This window comes from Pseudophryne corroboree, unplaced genomic scaffold, assembly GCF_028390025.1.
Source record: "Pseudophryne corroboree isolate aPseCor3 unplaced genomic scaffold, aPseCor3.hap2 scaffold_316, whole genome shotgun sequence".
Lineage (NCBI taxonomy): Eukaryota > Metazoa > Chordata > Amphibia > Anura > Myobatrachidae > Pseudophryne > Pseudophryne corroboree.
Genome location: NW_026969839.1, coordinates 682,429 through 695,876, shown reverse-complemented (window position 1 = coordinate 695,876; position 13,448 = coordinate 682,429). Strand labels below are relative to the sequence as shown.

The 13,448-nt window shown below is 48.6% G+C and overlaps 18 non-coding genes and 2 pseudogenes across 18 annotated transcripts; 15 read left to right on the top strand and 5 right to left on the bottom strand.

The window, feature by feature from the left end:
* Window positions 1-2,965: 2,965 nt before the first annotated feature.
* Window positions 2,966-3,081, bottom strand: LOC135017592 (U5 spliceosomal RNA). Its single transcript, XR_010215389.1, has one exon. It is a non-coding gene; the product is annotated as a U5 spliceosomal RNA (small nuclear RNA).
* A 261-nt stretch (window positions 3,082-3,342) lies between these two features.
* LOC135017572 (U5 spliceosomal RNA) lies at window positions 3,343-3,458 on the bottom strand. The gene has a single exon (XR_010215370.1). It is a non-coding gene; the product is annotated as a U5 spliceosomal RNA (small nuclear RNA).
* Window positions 3,459-3,732: 274 nt separating this feature from the next.
* Window positions 3,733-3,848, bottom strand: LOC135017562 (U5 spliceosomal RNA). The gene has a single exon (XR_010215360.1). It is a non-coding gene; the product is annotated as a U5 spliceosomal RNA (small nuclear RNA).
* A 286-nt stretch (window positions 3,849-4,134) lies between these two features.
* On the bottom strand, window positions 4,135-4,250 carry LOC135017571 (U5 spliceosomal RNA). The gene has a single exon (XR_010215369.1). It is a non-coding gene; the product is annotated as a U5 spliceosomal RNA (small nuclear RNA).
* Window positions 4,251-4,520: 270 nt separating this feature from the next.
* On the bottom strand, window positions 4,521-4,636 carry LOC135017567 (U5 spliceosomal RNA). The gene has a single exon (XR_010215365.1). It is a non-coding gene; the product is annotated as a U5 spliceosomal RNA (small nuclear RNA).
* A 144-nt stretch (window positions 4,637-4,780) lies between these two features.
* On the top strand, window positions 4,781-4,943 carry LOC135017520 (U1 spliceosomal RNA). Its single transcript, XR_010215331.1, has one exon. It is a non-coding gene; the product is annotated as a U1 spliceosomal RNA (small nuclear RNA).
* A 671-nt stretch (window positions 4,944-5,614) lies between these two features.
* LOC135017279 (U1 spliceosomal RNA) lies at window positions 5,615-5,778 on the top strand. Its single transcript, XR_010215109.1, has one exon. It is a non-coding gene; the product is annotated as a U1 spliceosomal RNA (small nuclear RNA).
* Window positions 5,779-5,930: 152 nt separating this feature from the next.
* Window positions 5,931-6,093, top strand: LOC135017466 (U1 spliceosomal RNA). Its single transcript, XR_010215287.1, has one exon. It is a non-coding gene; the product is annotated as a U1 spliceosomal RNA (small nuclear RNA).
* Window positions 6,094-6,764: 671 nt separating this feature from the next.
* Window positions 6,765-6,928, top strand: LOC135017379 (U1 spliceosomal RNA). The gene has a single exon (XR_010215208.1). It is a non-coding gene; the product is annotated as a U1 spliceosomal RNA (small nuclear RNA).
* A 152-nt stretch (window positions 6,929-7,080) lies between these two features.
* On the top strand, window positions 7,081-7,243 carry LOC135017478 (U1 spliceosomal RNA). The gene has a single exon (XR_010215298.1). It is a non-coding gene; the product is annotated as a U1 spliceosomal RNA (small nuclear RNA).
* Window positions 7,244-7,858: 615 nt separating this feature from the next.
* On the top strand, window positions 7,859-8,022 carry LOC135017529 (U1 spliceosomal RNA). The gene has a single exon (XR_010215339.1). It is a non-coding gene; the product is annotated as a U1 spliceosomal RNA (small nuclear RNA).
* Window positions 8,023-8,174: 152 nt separating this feature from the next.
* LOC135017501 (U1 spliceosomal RNA) lies at window positions 8,175-8,310 on the top strand (annotated as a pseudogene).
* A 698-nt stretch (window positions 8,311-9,008) lies between these two features.
* On the top strand, window positions 9,009-9,172 carry LOC135017427 (U1 spliceosomal RNA). The gene has a single exon (XR_010215252.1). It is a non-coding gene; the product is annotated as a U1 spliceosomal RNA (small nuclear RNA).
* A 152-nt stretch (window positions 9,173-9,324) lies between these two features.
* On the top strand, window positions 9,325-9,466 carry LOC135017502 (U1 spliceosomal RNA; annotated as a pseudogene).
* A 694-nt stretch (window positions 9,467-10,160) lies between these two features.
* Window positions 10,161-10,324, top strand: LOC135017359 (U1 spliceosomal RNA). The gene has a single exon (XR_010215187.1). It is a non-coding gene; the product is annotated as a U1 spliceosomal RNA (small nuclear RNA).
* A 152-nt stretch (window positions 10,325-10,476) lies between these two features.
* On the top strand, window positions 10,477-10,640 carry LOC135017467 (U1 spliceosomal RNA). Its single transcript, XR_010215288.1, has one exon. It is a non-coding gene; the product is annotated as a U1 spliceosomal RNA (small nuclear RNA).
* Window positions 10,641-11,311: 671 nt separating this feature from the next.
* Window positions 11,312-11,476, top strand: LOC135017305 (U1 spliceosomal RNA). Its single transcript, XR_010215134.1, has one exon. It is a non-coding gene; the product is annotated as a U1 spliceosomal RNA (small nuclear RNA).
* A 152-nt stretch (window positions 11,477-11,628) lies between these two features.
* On the top strand, window positions 11,629-11,791 carry LOC135017465 (U1 spliceosomal RNA). The gene has a single exon (XR_010215286.1). It is a non-coding gene; the product is annotated as a U1 spliceosomal RNA (small nuclear RNA).
* Window positions 11,792-12,465: 674 nt separating this feature from the next.
* Window positions 12,466-12,629, top strand: LOC135017341 (U1 spliceosomal RNA). Its single transcript, XR_010215169.1, has one exon. It is a non-coding gene; the product is annotated as a U1 spliceosomal RNA (small nuclear RNA).
* Window positions 12,630-12,781: 152 nt separating this feature from the next.
* On the top strand, window positions 12,782-12,944 carry LOC135017404 (U1 spliceosomal RNA). Its single transcript, XR_010215229.1, has one exon. It is a non-coding gene; the product is annotated as a U1 spliceosomal RNA (small nuclear RNA).
* Window positions 12,945-13,448: the final 504 nt, after the last annotated feature.

Genomic DNA, 13,448 nt, shown 5'->3' with positions numbered 1-13,448 from the left:
TGTAATTGCAGTCGCACTGCAGTTCAGCGTGATCATAAACAATGGTGTAGCCTCCTGCTGGTGCAGACTGTATGTGCGCGCAGGAAGCCGCCACCATTTTTGTGATCACAGCGGCTGAATGTGATGTCATACAGCCGCTGTGACCACGCCCCCTGTGTCTCCTCCATTGCAGACCCCATTTTGAAGCCTTGCCCCCGCACTGCTCCATCCCTGACTTGGAAATGGAGTGTTGCTGACCCCACTCTCCCCCCCTGCCCCGATTGACAGGCAGAGGCGATCGCATGCAGGCACATGCGTATGCTCTTAGCAATTTTTGCAGTTGGATCGCTTATTGTGATTGCAATCCAACCTGAATCAGGCCCTATTACCTATCACAATGCGCTGCGGGCAGTACAAAATTGGGTTAATATAGGAGAAAAACCCCCAGACCTGTGCTCCTTAACTGTACCTGGTGGCTAGTGGAGCGGCTGCCCAGTAATCAGTGTCCACCCCAGTGCGCACACGGCCCACCCCCTACGGCCACGCTCCCCTTAATCAGCGGCCTCGTGATCCGGAAGGGCGGTGTGTGTGTGACTGACCTTAGGAAGAAACCGGAGCCTCCGCTGCAGTGACCCAGCAACCAGGGCACGGGAGTATACAGCGCCGCTGGGAGTGATGAAGCTGCAGTAAAGATGTCTATTAGACCTAGCCTGCTGCAGCCCTTGTAGATTCTCATAAAACAAGTTCTTCTTTTCTTGTCAAAATTAATAGCTAAGAATAGGCTGCCTGAGGCAGGCCCCTGTTAAGTGGCCTGCTACTGAAGGCACCAACTACAAACTGAGCTCCCTGTTCATGGAAGCGGGGTTATAGAGGAGGATGCGCTGAGCATCTTGGGAACAGTCAAAAGCTTTGAGCCGGTTGGTGCCTCAGATCAAGATCCTACTCTACACCCCAATGTGAATCCTTGTGGAGTCCAGTGTACCCCACAGAAGAAATTAATGTGTCACACCCATTGGCAGCAACCTTAGAATAGCTGCTGACGGGCACAATTGAGAAAGGAAGGGGGGGGGGGCATTTGAATCCAGCAAATAGATGCAATTCAAATATGTAATTTGTACCTTCCTATTTTAAAATATAATGGATGAACCTCACCCTGTGAGAACAATCTTCATGATCAAGAGATCTAATATGTAAAATAAGTATGAGTTGGGATAGGGCTGGGGAGGGCTGCTCGGGCAGCACCTCCCCCGTCAAGTTAAGGAGATTCAACTGAGGAAGCACAAGGGAACTCTCGTCTGGGGACAACAACTGCAGGGAGACCACATCTTTTCAGATGAACATGGGAGGGCGGAAGGCTGCCTAATACTGAAGCACCATCAAATATCAAACCATATCCAACAACTAGTACAAGCATTCCTGGGGGAAGGTCTGCAGCAGACGGATTTGCATACGGTGATGTCATCCAAGCAGTGGGCCAAAGTTGGCTGGAACCCTCATCTGCATATAAAAAGAGAAAAGGGGCATGCAGGGCATGGCGGCCTTTTGCAGTGCTTGGATGACCCCTAGTTCGCATTAAACACCCCCACCCTCCTTTGGTGTGGGGCTCATGTTGGCCATGCCCCATCCCCTGAAGCATTCATGCTGATTTCTTGCAGCAGCTGGGCACTGTAACAGCTCCAGAGCTGCTCTGTAAGGCAAGTAAAAGGGTGTGGGCCCTGCAGCACCACCTGTAGTTCGCATTGTGCGTTGGAAGGCACAAAGTAAGCAGACGGGAGGAGAAGTCAGGATAGTACACAAGGGCATCCTTTTCTCTTAGTCCGTAAAGGATGCTGGGGTCACATTAAGAACCATGGGGTATAGACGGGATCCGCAAGAGACATGGGCACTTTAAGACTTTCAAAGGGTGTGAACTGGCTCCTCCCTCTATGCCCCTCCTCCAGACTCCAGTTATAGGAACTGTGCCCAGGGAGACGGACATTTCGAGGAAAGGATTTATTGTTAAACTAAGGTGAGCATCTTACCAGCTCACACCTTAAGCATGCCACAGAACGTGGCATTCAACAGAACACAAGCCAACGGCATGAACAATTGCAGCAAAAAGCTGACCAGAACCGTAACACAACATGTGTATAACCACAAGTAATAACTGCAGACACAGTATGGACTGGGACGGGTGCCCAGCATCCTCTACGTACTAAGAGAAAAGGATTTACCGGTAGGTATTAAAATCCTATTTTCTCATACGACCTAGAGGATGCTGGGGTCACATTAAGAACCATGGGGTTATACCAAAGCTCTTGAACGGGTGGGAGAGTGCGTACGACTCTGCAGCACCGAATGACCCAACTTGAGGTTATCATCAGCCAAGGTATCAAACTTGTCAAACTTAGCAAAAGTGTTTACTAAATAGCTGCTCGGCAAAGTTGCAATGCTGAGACTCCCCGACCAGCTGCCCAGGATGAACCCACCTTTCTAGTAGAATGGGTCTTCACCTAATTCAGTAACGGCAATCCTGCCGTGGAATGAGCATGCTGAATCTTACCACAGATTCAGCGCATAATGGTCTGCATGGAAGCAGGACACCCAATCCTGTTGGGAGCATACAAGACAAACAGAGCCTCTGTTTTCCTAATCTGAACCGTTCTGGTGACATAAATTTTCAAAGTTCTGACCACAGCCAGAGACTTTGACTCAACGAAGGTGTCAGTGGCCAAAGGCACCATGTGGAAAGATGAACCACCTTTGGCAGAAATTGTTGACGTGTCCTCAATTCTGCTCTATCTTCATGAAAGATCAAATAAAGGCTCTTGTGATACTGCATGGTTTGTACTGTTTTCCATGTGCTCCCAGATCTTTCAAGCAAGTAGCATGGTCAAGAAAGTTCTGTTTGAAAAGAAACAAACATTTACTGTCATTGTTATGCAAATAAACTTACATTAAAGCTAACAAGAAAGCCCACTCGTTCTGTCTTTAAACTGATAAAAGAAACCCCAATAATATGGGGCATGCAAAAATTGAGATAAAACTCAGTTTTGCTCCTCTCCACGGAAATCTTTAATAAAAGGCGAAATATTTGTTAGTTCTGAAGAGAAACCAGAGCATGACCAAGATTCCACCTGTCGCCTGAGTGCCATGCCAGCAGTTCTCATTCAGCTCAAAGTGAGCACCCAATTTGAATGAAAGAAAGCAGATTTCTCACCAGGCTTCCCCTTGCTATAAACATGGTTTGTACTCTTTTCCATGTGCTCCCAGATCTTTCAAACAATTAGTTCTGTTTGAAAAGAAACAAACATTTACTGTCATTTCTATGCAAATGAGCTTACATTAAAGAACACTCGTTCTATCTTTAAACCGATAAAATAAAACCCCAATAAGATGGGGCATGCAAAAATTGAGATAAAACTCAGTTTTGCTCCTCTCCACGGAAATCTTTAGTAAAAGGCGAAAGATTTGTTCGTTCTGAAGAGAAACCACAGCATGACCAAGATTCTACCTGTCGCCTGAGTGCCATGCCAGCAGTCCTCATTCAGCTCAAAGTGAGCACCCAATTTGAAAGAAAGAAAGCAGATTTCTCACCAGGCTTCCCCTTGCTATAAACATGGTTTGTACTCTTTTCCATGTGCTCCCAGATCTTTCAAGCAATTAGTATAGTCAAGAAAGTTCTGTTTGAAAAGAAACAAACATTTACTGTCATTTCTATGCAAATGAGCTTACATTAAAGCACACTCGTTCTATCTTTAAACTGATAAAAGAAACCCCAATAAGACGGGGCATGCAAAAATTGAGATAAAACTCAGTTTTGCTCCTCTCCACGGAAATCTTTAGTAAAAGGCGAAAGATTTGTTCGTTCTGAAGAGAAACCAGAGCATGACCAAGATTCCACCTGTTGCCTGAGTGCCATGCCAGCAGTCCTCATTCAGCTCAAAGTGAGCACCCAATTTGAAAGAAAGAAAGCAGATTTCTCTCCAGGCTTCCCCTTGCTATAAGCATGGTTTGTACTCTTTTCCATGTGCTCCCAGATCTTTCAAGCAATTAGTATGGTCAAGAAAGTTCTGCTTGAAAAGAAACAAACATTTATTGTCATTGTTATGCAAATAAACTTACATTAAAGCTAACAAGAAAGCACACTCGTTCTGTCTTTAATCCGATAAAAGAAACCCCAATAATATGGGGCATGCAAAAATTGAGATAAAACTCAGTTTTGCTCCTCTCCACGGAAATCTTTAGTAAAAGGCGAAAGATTTGTTCGTTCTGCAGAGAAACCAGAGCATGACCAAGATTCCACCTGTCGCCTGAGTGCCGTGCCAGCAGTCCTCATTCAGATCAAAGTGAGCGCCCAATTTGAAAGAAAGCAGATTTCTCACCTGTCTTCTCCTTGCTATAAGCATGGTTTGTACTGTATTCCATGTGCTCCCAGATCTTTCAAGCAAGTAGCATGGTCAAGAAAGTTCTGTTTGAAAAGAAACAATCATTTACTGTCATTTCTATGCAAATGAGCTTACATTAAAGCACACTCATTCTATCTTTAAACCGATAAAAGAAACCCCAAAAAGATGAGGCATGCAAAAATTGAGATAAAACTCGGTTTTGCTCCTCTCCACGGAAATCTTTAGTAAAAGGCGAAAGATTTGTTCGTTCTGAAGAGAAACCAGAGCATGACCAAGATTTTTATCTGAAAATATGTGTTCTCCCTGCAGTTGTTGTCCCCAGATGAGAGTTCCCTTGTGCTGCCTCAGTTGAATCTCCTTTACTTGACAGGGGGATGCTCGAGCAGCGACCCTCCCCAGCTCTAGCCCAACTCCTACTTACCTGCCAGGTGAGATACTATGATCATGAAGGTGCTTCTCCCAGGGCAAGGCTCACCCATTGCACTCTGGGTGTGCTGCTTCTGCGTTTTCCCCAAATGTGGGAAACTTGACTGCATAATTTGTGTTTCCCCTGGTCGGCTCTCGTATAATTCAGATCTCTTTGTCTCAGGTCTCTCTCCAGCCTAGTTTGCTGTCTGTTTCCACTTCTCTTTTCTTGAGCCGCTCCCTTCTATGCCCTTGCGCACTATCCTGACTTCTCCCGTCTGCTTACTTCGTGCCTTCCAACGCACAATGCAAACTACAGGTAGTGCTGCAGGGCCCACACCCTTTTACTTGCCTTACAGAGCGTCTCTGGAGCAGTTACAGTGCCCAGCTGCTGCAAGAAATCAGCTTGAATGCTTCAGGGGCTGGGGCATAGCCAACATGAGCCCCACACCGAAGGAGGGTGGAGGTGTGTAATGCGAACTAGGGGTCATCCAAGCGCCGCAAAAGGCCGCCATGCCCTGCACGCCCCTTGTCTCTTTTCATATGCAGACGAGGGTTGAAGCCAACTTTGACCCACTGTTTGGATGACATCACCATATGCAAATCCATCTACTGCAGGCCTTCCCCCAGGAATGCTTGCACTAGTTGTTGCATTTGGTTTGTTGTTTGGGGGTGCTTCAGTATTAGGCAGCCTTCTGCCCTCCCATGTTCATCTGAAAATATGTGTTCTCCCTGCAGTTGTTGTCCCCAGATGAGAGTTCCCTTGTGCTGCCTCAGTTGAATCTCCTTTACTTGACAGAGATGTGCCTGAGCAGCGGCCCTCCCCAGCCCTATCCCAAATCATACTTATTTTGCATAGGCGATACCATGGTCATGAAGATTGTTCTCCCAGGGTGAGGTTCATTCATTGCATTCTGGGTATGCTGACCCCTGTGATTTCCCCAAATGTGGGAAACTCGACTGCATTATTTGTGGTAGTGGGGGACTGTGTTTGTGCTTTCCTCTGGTCAGCTCTGGTAAAAATCAGATTTCTTTATATCAGATCTTCCTCTAGCCTTGTTCTTCTTTCGAGAGTTCCCTTGTGCTGCCTCAGTTGGATCTCTTTCACTTGAGAGGGGGGTGCCCGAGCAGCGACCCTCCCCAGCTCTAGCCCAACTCCTACTTACCTGCCAGGTGAGATACTATGATCATGAAGGTGCTTCTCCCAGGGCAAGGCTCACCCATTGCACTCTGGTTGTGCTGTCCCTGCGATTTCCCCAAATGTGGGAAACTTGACTGCATAATTTGTGTTTCCCTTGGTCATCTCTCGTATAATTCAGATCTCTTTGTCTCAGGTCTCTCTCCAGCCTAGTTTGCTGTCTGTTTCCACTTCTCTTTTCTTGAGCCGCTCCCTTCTATGCCCTTGCGCACTATCCTGACTTCTCCCGTCTGCTTACTTCGTGCCTTCCAACGCACAATGCAAACTACAGGTAGTGCTGCAGGGCCCACACCCTTTTACTTGCCTTACAGAGCAGCTCTGGAGCAGTTACAGTGCCCAGCTGCTGCAAGAAATCAGCTTGAATGCTTCAGGGGCTGGGGCATAGCCAACATGAGCCCCACACCGAAGGAGGGTGGAGGTGTGTAATGCGAACTAGGGGTCATCCAAGCGCCGCAAAAGGCCGCCATGCCCTGCACGCCCCTTTTCTCTTTTCATATGCAGACGAGGGTTGAAGCCAACTTTGACCCACTGCTTGGATGGCATCACCATATGCAAATCCATCTGCTGCAGGCCTTCCCCCAGGAATGCTTGCACTAGTTGTTGCATTTGGTTTGTTGTTTGGGGGTGCTTCAGTATTAGGCAGCCTTCTGCCCTCCCATGTTCATCTGAAAATATGTGTTCTCCCTGCAGTTGTTGTCCCCAGATGAGAGTTCCCTTGTGCTGCCTCAGTTGAATCTCCTTTACTTGAAAGAGATGTGCCTGAGCAGCGGCCCTCCCCAGCCCTATCCCAAATCATACTTATTTTGCATAGGAGAGACCATGGTCATGAAGATTATTCTCCCAGTGTGAGGTTCATTTATTGCATTCTGGGTATGCTGACCCCTGTGATTTCCCCAAATGTGGGAAACTCGACAGCATTATTTGTGGTAGTGGGGGACTGTGTTTGTGTTTTCCTCTGGTCAGCTCTGGTAAAAGTCAGATTTCTTTGTTTCAGATCTTCCTCTAGCCTTGTTCTTCTTTCGAGAATTCCCTTGTGCTGCCTCAGTTGGATCTCCTTCACTTGACAGGGGGGTACCCGAGCAGCGACCCTCCCCAGCTCTAGCCCAACTCCTACTTACCTGCCAGGTGAGATACTATGATCACGTAGGTGCTTCTCCCAGGGCAAGGCTCACCCATTGCACTCTGGGTGTGCTGCTCCTGCGATTTCCCCAAATGTGGGAAACTTGACTGCATAATTTGTGTTTCCCCTGGTCGGCTCTCGTATAATTCAGATCTCTTTGTCTCAGGTCTCTCTCCAGCCTAGTTTGCTGTCTGTTTCCACTTCTCTTTTCTTAAGTGCCTTCCAATGCACAATGCAAACTACAGGTAGTGCTGCAGGGCCCACACCCTTTTACTTGCCGTACAGAGCAGCTCTGGAGCTGTTACAGTGCCCAGCTGCTGCAAGAAATCAGCTTGAATGCTTCAGGGGCTGGGGCATAGCAAACATGAGCCCCACACCGAAGGAGGGTGGGGATGTTTAATGCGAACTAAGGGTCATCCAAGCGCCGCAAAAGGCCGCCATGCCCTGCATACCCCTTTTCTCTTTTCATATGCAGATGAGGGTTCCAGCCAACTTTGGCCCACTGCTTGGATGACATCACCGTATGCAAATCCGTCTTCTGCAGAACTTCCCCCAGGAATGCTTGTACTAGTTGTTGCATTTGGTTTGTTGTTTGGGGGTGCTTCAGTATTAGGCAGCCTTCTGCCCTCCCATGTTCATCTGAAAATATGTGTTCTCCCTGCAGTTGTTGTCCCCAGATGGGAGTTCCCTTGTGCTGCCTCAGTTGAATCTCCTTTACTTGACAGAGATGTGCCTGAGCAGCGGCCCTCCCCAGCCCTATCCCAAATCATACTTATTTTGCATAGGAGATACCATGGTCATGAAGATTGTTCTCCGAGGGTGAGGTTCATTCATTGCATTTTGGGTATGCTGACCCCTGTGATTTCCCCAAATGTGGGAAACTCGACTGCATTATTTGTGGTAGTGGGGGACTGTGTTTGTGCTTTCCTCTGGTCAGCTCTGGTAAAAATCAGATTTCTTTATATCAGATCTTCCTCTAGCCTTGTTCTTCTTTCGAGAGTTCCCTTGTGCTGCCTCAGTTGGATCTCTTTCACTTGAGAGGGGGGTGCCCGAGCAGCGACCCTCCCCAGCTCTATCCCAACTCCTACTTACCTGCCAGGTGAGATACTATGATCATGAAGGTGCTTCTCCCAGGGTAAGGCTCACCCATTGCACTCTGGTTGTGCTGCCCCTGCGATTTCCCCAAATGTGGGAAACTTGACTGCATAATTTGTGTTTCCCTTGGTCATCTCTCGTATAATTCAGAACTCTTTGTCTCAGGTCTCTCTCCAGCCTAGTTTGCTGTCTGTTTCCACTTCTCTTTTCTTGAGCCCCTGCCTTCTATGCCCTTGTGCACTCTCCTGACTTCTCCTGTCTGCTTACTTTGTGCCTTCCAACGCACAATGCGAACTACAGGTAGTGCTGCAGGGCCCACACCCTTTTACTTGCCTTACAGAGCAGCTCTGGAGCTGTTACAGTGCCCAGCTGCTGCAAGAAATCAGCTTGAATACTTCAGGGGCTGGGGCATAGCCAACATGAGCCCCACACCGAAGGAGAATGGAGGTGTTTAATGCGAACTAGGGGTCATCCAAGCACCGCAAGAGGCCGCCATGCCCTGCATAACCCTTTTCTCTTTTCATATGCAGATGAGGGTTCCAGCCAACTTTGGCCCACTGCTTGGATGACATCACCGTATGCAAATCCGTCTTCTGCAGACCTTCTCCCAGGAATGCTTTTACTAGTTGTTGCATTTGGTTTGTTGTTTGGGGGTTCTTCAGTATTAGGCAGCCTTCTGCCCTCCCATGTTCATCTGAAAATATGTGTTCTCCCTGCAGTTGTTGTCCCCAGATGAGAGTTCCCTTGTGCTGCCTCAGTTGAATCTCCTTTACTTGACAGAGATGTGCCTGAGCAGCGGCCCTCCCCAGCCCTATCCCAAATCATACTTATTTTGCATAGGAGATACCATGGTCATGAAGATTGTTCTCCCAGGGTTAGGTTCATTCATTGCATTCTGGGTATGCTGACCCCTGTGATTTCCCCAAATGTGGGAAACTCAACTGCATTATTTGTGGTAGTGGGGGACTGTGTTTGTGCTTTCCTCTGGTCAGCTCTGGTAAAAGTCAGATTTCTTTGTCTCAGATCTTCCTCTAGCCTTGTTCTTCTTTCGAGAGTTCCCTTGTGCTGCCTCAGTTGGATCTCCTTCACTTGACAGGGGGGTGCCCGAGCAGCGACCCTCCCCAGCTCAAGCCCAACTCCTACTTACCTGCCAGGTGAGATACTATGATCATGTAGGTGCTTCTCCCAGGGCAAGGCTCACCCATTGCACTCTGGGTGTGCTGCCCCTGCGATTTCCCCAAATGTGGGAAACTTGACTGCATAATTTGTGTTTCCCCTGGTCGGCTCTCATATAATTCAGATCTCTTTGTCTCAGGTCTCTCTCCAGCCTAGTTTGCTGTCTGTTTCCACTTCTTTTTTCTTGAGCCCCTCCCTTCTATACCCTTGTGGACTCTAATGACTTCTCCTCCTGTCTGCTTACTTTGTGCCTTCCAACGCACAATGCAAACTACAGGTAGTGCTGCAGGGCCCACACCCTTTTACATGCCTTTCAGAGCAGCTCTGGAGCTGTTACAGTGCCCAGCTGCTGCAAGAAATCAGCTTGAATGCTTCAGGGGCTGGGGCATAGCCAACATGAGCCCCACACCGACGGAGGGTGGAGGTGTTTAATGCGAACTAAGGGTCATCCAAGCGCCGCAAAAGGCCACCATGCCCTGCATACCCCTTTTCTCTTTTCATATGCAGATGAGGGTTCCAGCCAACTTTGGCCCACTGCTTGGATGACATCACCGTATGCAAATCCGTCTTCTGCAGACCTTCCCCCAGGAATGCTTGTACTAGTTGTTGCATTTGGTTTGTTGTTTGGGGTGCTTCAGTATTAGGCAGCCTTCTGCTCTCCCATGGTTATCTGAAAATATGTGTTCTCCCTGCAGTTGTTGTCCCCAGATGAGAGTTCCCTTGTGCTGCCTCAGTTGAATCTCCTTTACTTGACAGAGATGTGCCTGAGCAGCGGCCCTCCCCAGCCCTATCCCAAATCATACTTATTTTGCATAGGAGATACCATGGTCATGAAGATTGTTCTCCCAGGGTGAGGTTCATTCATTGCATTCTGGGTATGCTGACCCCTGTGATTTCCCCAAATGTGGGAAACTCGACTGCATTATTTGTGGTAGTGGGGGACTGTGTTTGTGCTTTCCTCTGGTCAGCTCTGGTAAAAGTCAGATTTCTTTGTCTCAGATCTTCCTCTAGCCTTGTTCTTTTTTTGAGAGTTTCCTTGTGCTGCCTCAGTTGGATCTCCTTCACTTGACAGGGGGGTGCCCGAGCAGCGACCCTCCCCAGCTCAAGCCCAACTCCTACTTACCTGCCAGGTGAGATACTATGATCAGGAAGGTGCTTCTCCCAGGGCAAGGCTCACCCATTGCACTCTGGGTGTGCTGCTCCTACGATTTCCCCAAATGTGGGACACTTGATTGCATAATTTGTGTTTCCTCTGGTCGGCTACTCGTATAATTCAGATCTCTTTGTCTCAGGTCTCTCTTTAGCCTAGTTTGCTGTCTGTTTCCACTTCTCTTTTCTTGAGCCCCTGCCTTCTATGCCCTTGTGCACTCTCCTGACTTCTCCTGTCTGCTTACTTTGTGCCTTCCAACGCACAATGCAAACTACAGGTAGTGCTGCAGGGCCAACACCCTTTTACTTGCCTTACAGAGCAGCTCTGGAGCTGTTACAGTGCCCAGCTGCTGCAAGAAATCAGCTTGAATGCTTCAGGGGCTGGGGCATAGCCAACATGAGCCCCACACCGACGGAGGGTGGAGGTGTTTAATGCGAACTAAGGGTCATCCAAGCACCGCAAAAGGCCGCCATGCCCTGCATAACCCTTTTCTCTTTTCATATGCAGATGAGGGTTCCAGCCAACTTTGGCCCACTGCTTGGATGACATCACCGTATGCAAATCCGTCTTCTGCAGACCTTTTCCCAGGAATGCTTGTACTAGTTGTTGCATTTGTTTTGTTGTTTGGGTGTGCTTCAGTATTAGGCAGCCTTCTGCTCTCCCATTTTCATCTGAAAATATGTGTTCTCCCTGCAGTTGTTGTCCCCAGATGAGAGTTCCCTTGTGCTGCCTCAGTTGAATCTCCTTTACTTGACAGAGATGTGCCTGAGCAGCGGCCCTCCCCAGCCCTATCCCAAATCATACTTATTTTGCATAGGAGATACCATTATCATGAAGATTGTTCTCCCAGGGTGAGGTTCATTCATTGCATTCTGGGTATGCTGACCCCTGTGATTTCCACCAAATGTGGGAAACTCGACTGCATTATTTGTGGTAGTGGGGGACTGTGTTTGTGCTTTCCTCTGGTCAGCTCTGGTAAAAGTCAGATTTCTTTGTCTCAGATCTTCCTCTAGCCTTGTTCTTTTTTCGAGAGTTTCCTTGTGCTGCCTCAGTTGGATCTCCTTCACTTGGCAGGGGGGTGCCTGAACAGCGACCCTCCCCAGCTCTAGCCCAACTCCTACTTACCTGCCAGGTGAGATACTATGATCATGAAGGTGCTTCTCCCAGGGCAAGGCTCACCCATTGTACTCTGGGTGTGCTGCTCCTGCGATTTCCCCAAATGTGGGAAACTTGACTGCATAATTTGTGTTTCCCCTGGTCGGCTCTCGTATAATTCAGATCTCTTTGTCTCAGGTCTCTCTCCAGCCTAGTTTGCTGTCTGTTTCCACTTCTCTTTTCTTCAGCCGCTCCCTTCTATACCCTTGTGCACTATCCTGACTTCTCCTCCCGTCTGCTTACTTTGTGCCTTCCAATGCACAATGCAAACTACAGGTAGTGCTGCAGGGCCCACACCCTTTTACTTGCCTTACAGAGCAGCTCTGGAGCTGTTACAGTGCCCAGCTGCTGCAAGAAATCAGCTTGAATGCTTCAGGGGCTGGGGCATAGCCAACATGAGCCCCACACCGAAGGAGGGTGGAGGTGTTTAATGCAAACTAGGGGTCAGACAAGCGCCGCAAAAGGCCACCATGCCCTGCACGCCCCTTTTCTGTTTTCATATGCAGACGAGGGTTGAAGCCAACTTTGACCCACTGCTTGGATGACATCACCATATGCAAATCCATCTGCGGCAGGCCTTCCCCCAGGAATGCTTGCACTAGTTGTTGCATTTGGTTTGTTGTTTGGGGGTGCTTCAGTATTAGGCAGCCTTCTGCCCTCCCATGTTCATCTGAAAATATGTGTTCTCCCTGCAGTTGTTGTCCCCAGATGAGAGTTCCCTTGTGCTGCCTCAGTTGAATCTCCTTAACTTGACAGAGATGTGCCTGAGCAGCGGCCCTCCCCAGCTCTATCCCAAATCATACTTATTTTGCATAGGAGATACCATGGTCATGAAGATTATTCTCCCAGGGTGAGGTTCATTCATTGCATTCTGGGTATGCTGACCCCTGTGATTTCCCCAAATGTGGGAAACTTGACTGCTTTATTTGTGGTAGTGGGGGACTGTGTTTGTGTTTTCCTCTGGTCAGCTCTGGTAAAAGTCAGATTTCTTTGTTTCAGATCTTCCTCTAGCCTTGTTCTTCTTTCGAGAGTTCCCTTGTGCTGCCTCAGTTGGATCTCCTTCACTTGACAGGGGGGTGCCCGAGCAGAGACCCTCCCCAGCTCTAGCCCAACTCCTACTTACCTGCCAGGTGAGATACTATGATCATGAAGGTGCTTCTCCCAGGGCAAGGCTCACCCATTGCACTCTGGGTGTGCTGCCCCTGCGATTTCCCCAAATGTGGGAAACTTGACTGCATAATTTGTGTTTCCCCTGGTCGGCTCTCGTATAATTCAGATCTCTTTGTCTCAGGTCTCTCTCCAGCCTAGTTTGCTGTCTGTTTCCACTTCTCTTTTCTTGAGCCGCTCCCTTCTATGCCCTTGCGCACTATCCTGACTTCTCCTCCTGTCTGCTTACTTTGTGCCTTCCAACGCACAATGCGAACCACAGGTAGTGCTGCAGGGCCCACACCCTTTTACTTGCCTTACAGAGCAGCTCTGGAGCTGTTACAGTGCCCAGCTGCTGCAAGAAATCAGCTTGAATGCTTCAGGGGCTGGGGCATAGCCAACATGAGCCCCACACCAAAGGAGGGTGGAGGTGTTTAATGCAAACTAGGGGTCAGCCAAGCGCCGCAAAAGGCCACCATGCCCTGCACGCCCCTTTTCTCTTTTCATATGCAGACGAGGGTTGAAGCCAACTTTGACCCACTGCTTGGATGACATCACCATATGCAAATCCATCTGCGGCAGGCCTTCCCCCAGGAATGCTTGCACTAGTTGTTGCATTTGGTTTGTTGTTTGGGG